The sequence below is a fragment of the Spermophilus citellus genome, assembly GCF_964194105.1.
Source record: "Spermophilus citellus genome assembly, chromosome: 4".
NCBI classification, from domain to species: domain Eukaryota; kingdom Metazoa; phylum Chordata; class Mammalia; order Rodentia; family Sciuridae; genus Spermophilus; species Spermophilus citellus.
This window is the reverse complement of record NC_138185.1, coordinates 194644939-194649678: the sequence shown is the minus strand read 5'-3', so window position 1 is coordinate 194649678 and position 4740 is coordinate 194644939. Positions and strand designations below refer to the sequence as shown.

The 4740-nt window shown below is 36.5% G+C and overlaps 1 pseudogene across 1 annotated transcript; it reads left to right on the top strand.

The window, feature by feature from the left end:
* Window positions 1-1625: 1625 nt before the first annotated feature.
* Window positions 1626-2055, top strand: LOC308647891 (large ribosomal subunit protein eL31-like; annotated as a pseudogene). The gene has a single exon. The product of its transcript is annotated as a large ribosomal subunit protein eL31-like (transcript).
* The last annotated feature ends 2685 nt before the right edge of the window (window positions 2056-4740 follow it).

Sequence of the window (4740 nt, the reverse complement as noted above, 5' to 3'; positions counted from 1 at the left end):
CTTAATACAGTGTGAGTAATTAAGCAGGGCAATGACATGTTAAGATTATATGGTTAAGCTAGAAAATCAACACTAATAGCAGTAGAAGACAGAAAATAATGAAAATCAGAGCCCCAATCAATGACATTGAAACAAACAAAAATTCAAAAAATAGACAAAACAAAAAGTTGTTTTTTTGAAAAAATAAATAAAAGCCAAGTGATCGAAGAAAAAGAGAGAGAAAATTCAAATCACGAAAAATCATGATGAAAAAAGGAATATCACCATGGACACTATTGAAATACAGATGGTAATCAGAAACTTCTTTGAAAATCTGTACTCCAATAATATAGAGAATCATGATGATGTCGACAAATTTCTAGAGACATGTGACCTACTCAAATTGAACCAGACAGACAGAAAATTTAACAGATCAATTTTAGGCAATTAAATTGAAGATACCACAAAAAGCCTGCCGACAAAGAAAAGCCCAGGACCAGATGAATTTTCAGCCAAGCTCTACAAGACTTTCAAAGAAGAACTCACACCAATACTCCTCAAATTATTTCATGAAATAGAAAAAAAGGGAACCCTTCCAAACTCATTCTATGAAGCTAGTATCACCCTGATACTTAGGAACAGACTTCCTCAATAAGACTCCTAAAGTACAAGAAGTAAAATCAAAATCTGATACCAAAACCAGACAAAGACACATCAAGGAAAGAAAACTTCAGACCAATGTCCCTCATGAACATAGATGCAAAAATTCTTAATAAATCCTGGCAAGCATCATACAAAAACATATTAAAAAGAGTGCACCATGATCAAGGATCAAGGGTGGTTCATCCAGGGATGCAAGTTTTAACATTCGGAAATCAATAAATGTAATTCATTACATAATTAGACTTGAAGACAAGAATCACCTGATCCTCTCAATAGATACAGAAAAGGCATTCCACAAAATACAGTACCCCTCCATGTTCAAAACACTAGAAAAACTAGGGTAGTAGGAACATATCTCAATATTGTAAAAGCTATCTGTCCTAAGCCAAAGGTCAACATCATTCTAAATGGAGAATAATTAAAAGCATTCCCTCTAAAAACTAGAACAAGACAGGGATGCCCTCTTTCACCACTTTTATTCAACATTGTCCTTGAAACCCTAGTTAGAGCATTTACACAGAAGAAATTAAAGTGATACAACCAGGGCAAGAACTCAGATTATCAATATTTGCTAGTGACATGATTCTATATTTAGAAGATCCAAAAAATTCCACCAAAAACTTCTAGAACTCATAAAGGAATTCAGCAAAGTAGCAGGATATAAAATTCACATACATAAATCAATTGCATTCCTATATATCAATGACAAATCATTTGAAAGAGAAACCAGGAAAACTATCCCATTCATGATAGTCTCCAAAAAAAAAAAAAAACTATTTGGGAATCAATCTAACAAAAGAGGTGAAAGACCTCTGCAATGAAAACTACAGAGCTCTAAAGAAAGAAATTGAAGAAGACCTTAGAAGATGGGAAGATCTCCCATGCTCTTGGATAAGCTGAATTAATATTATCAAAATGGCCATACTACCAAAGTACTATACAGATTTAATGAAATTCCTATTAAAATTCTGATGATGAACTTGGGCCTGGCAGAATGGCTCCCGCAAAGAAGGGTGGCGAGAAGAAGAGGGGATGTTCTGCCATCAACGAGGTTGTGACCCGGGAATACACCATTAACATTCACAAGCGCATCCAAGGAGTGGGCTTCAAGAAGCGTGCTCCTGGGGCACTCTAAGAGATCCAGAAATTTGCCATGAAGGAGATGGGAACTCCAGATGTGCGCATTGATACCAGGCTCAACAAAGCTGTCTGGGCCAAAGGAATAAGGAATGTCCCATATCGTATTCGTGTGTGATTATCCAGAAAAACGTAAGGAGGAGGATGATTCACCAAACAAGCTCTATACTTTGGTAACCTATGTCCCCGTTACCACATTTAAAAATCTATAGACAGTCAATATGGATGAGAACTAACTGCTGATAGTTAAATAAAGTCATGAAACTGTTAAAAAAATTCTGATGATGTTCTTCACAGAAATAGAAAAAGCAGTCATAAAATTCATTTGGAAAAATCAGAGGCCCAGAATAGCTAAAACAAGCCTCAGCAAGAAAGTGAAGCAGGAGGCATCACAGTACCAGACCTTAAATTATATTACAGAGCTACCTTAACAAAAATGGCATGGTATTGGCAGATAAACAGACATGAAGACCAATGGTGCAGAATAGAAGACACAGAGACAAACTCACATAAATATAGTTGTCTCATACTAGACAAAGGCACCATGAACATATATTGGAGAAAATCAGCTTCTTCAACAAATGGTGCTGGCAAATCTGGAAATCCATATGTAATAAAATGAAATTGAACTCCTCTCACCCTGCAGAAAACTCAACTCAAAGTGGATCAAGGACCTACACATTAGACTAGAGACCTTGCTCCTACTTGAAGAAAAAGTAGGCCCAAATCTCTATCATGTTGGCTTAGGAACAGACTTCCTCAATAAGATTTCTAGAGTACAAGAAGTAAAATCAAGAATCAGTAAATTTCAGGCTGGGGTTGTTGCTCAGCGGTAGAGTACTTGCCTAGTGTGTGGGAGGCCCTGGGTTTGATCCTCAGCACCACATAAAAATAAATAAATAAAATCAGAGACATAAAAAAAGATAAAAAAAAAGAATCAGTAATTTTCATCTTGCTCCACTCAGAATAACAATTGTCAAGTTTCCAAGCAACAATAAATGTTGGCAAGAATGTGGGGAAAAAGGTACACTCATACATTGCTGGTGGGACTGCAAATTGGTGTAATCATTGTTTCCATAATGGTTGGAGATTCATCATAAAACTTGGAATGGAACCACCATTTGACCCAGCTTTCCTATTCCTTGGTTTATACCCAAAGGACTTAAAATCAGCATACTACAGTGACATAGCCATATCAATGTTTCTAACAGCTCAATTCACAATAGCTAAACCATGGAACTAACCTAGGTGTCCTTTAATAGATGAATGGATTAAAAAATGTGGTATATACACACAATAGAATATTACTCAGCCTTAAATAAGAATACAGTGATGGCATTTGCTGGTAAATGGTTGGAGCTGGAGAATGTCATGCTAAGCAAAATAAGCCAGTTCCCCCAAACCAAAGACTGAATGTCTTCTCTGATATGTGGATGCTAATTCACAATGGTGAGTGGTGGGCTAGGGAAGAATAGAGTTACTGTGGATTAGACAGAGGGGAGTGAAGGGAGGGAAGGAGGTGTGGGAGTAGAAAGGATGGTAGAATGAATTTTATATTATCACCCTATGTGCACATATTACTATACAACTGGTGTGATTCTACGTCATGTACAACCCGAAGACGAGGTTATACTCCATTTATATATGATGTATCAAAATGCAATCTACTGTTATGTATAACTAATTAGAACAAATTAAAAAAAAGAAAAAAGAAAATAGATATAAAAATATTCAGTAAATGGGAGGGCACCAAATTAAAAAGCTTCTTCACAGCAAAGGAAATAATCAAGAACGTGAACAGAGAGCCTACTGAATGGGAGAAAATTTGTACCACTTGCACCTCGGATAGACCATTTATCTCCAGGATATACAAGAACTCTAACAATTTAATACCAAAAAACCCCCCTAAATAACCTAATCAATTAATGGAAAAAGGAACTGAATAGTACCTCACAGAAGAAGAAATACAAATGGCCAAAAAATGTATGAGAAAGTGTTCAACATCTCTAGCAATTAGAGAAATGCAAATTAAAACTACACTGAGATTCCATCTTACTCTAGTCAGAATGGCAATTATCAAGAATACAACTAACAATAAATGTTGGTGAGAATGTGGGGGAAAAGTTTCACTCATACATTGCTGGTGGGACTGCAAATAGGTGCAACCATCCTGGAAAGCAGTATGGGGATTCCTCATAAAACCTGAAATGGAACCACCATTTGACCTAGTTAATACTGCTCCTAGCTTATACTCAAAGGATTTAAAATAAGCATACTATAATGAAGCAGCCACATCAATGGTTAGCAGCTCAATTCACAATAGGCAAGCTCTGGAACCAATCTAGATGCTCTTCAACAGATGAACGGATAAAGAAAATGTGGTACATATACACAATGGAATATTACTCAGCCATAAAGAAGAATGAAAGTATGGCATTTGCTGGTAAATGGTTGGAACTGGAGAATATTATGCTAAGTGTAATAAGCCAGTTCCAAAAAACCAAAGGCCAAATATTTTCTCTGATATTTCGATGCTATCACATAACAAGGGAGGGTAGAGAGGGGAAGTATAGAAGTACTTTGGTTTAGACAAAGGGGAATGAAGGGAAGTGAGAGGGGATGGGAATAGGAAAGACAGAATGAACCAGACATAACTTTTCCTATTCCATATATGAATGAATACACGACCAGTGAAATTCCACATCATGCTCATCTACAAGGATGGGATCAAAATTGTAATGGGTCACACTCCATGTATGCATAATGTGTCAAAACACACCCCACTGTCATGTGTATCTAAAAACAACAAATAAAAAAAAGATTACCTGGTTAAGAAGCTGGCAGTGTGCCTCAGTGGTAGCATGTCTGAGGCACTGGATTCAATTCCCACCACCACAAAAAATTACACAGTTTGTGTTTGGTAAGCCGATTTTGACATAGTGTCCTGGGAAGATTATTTAT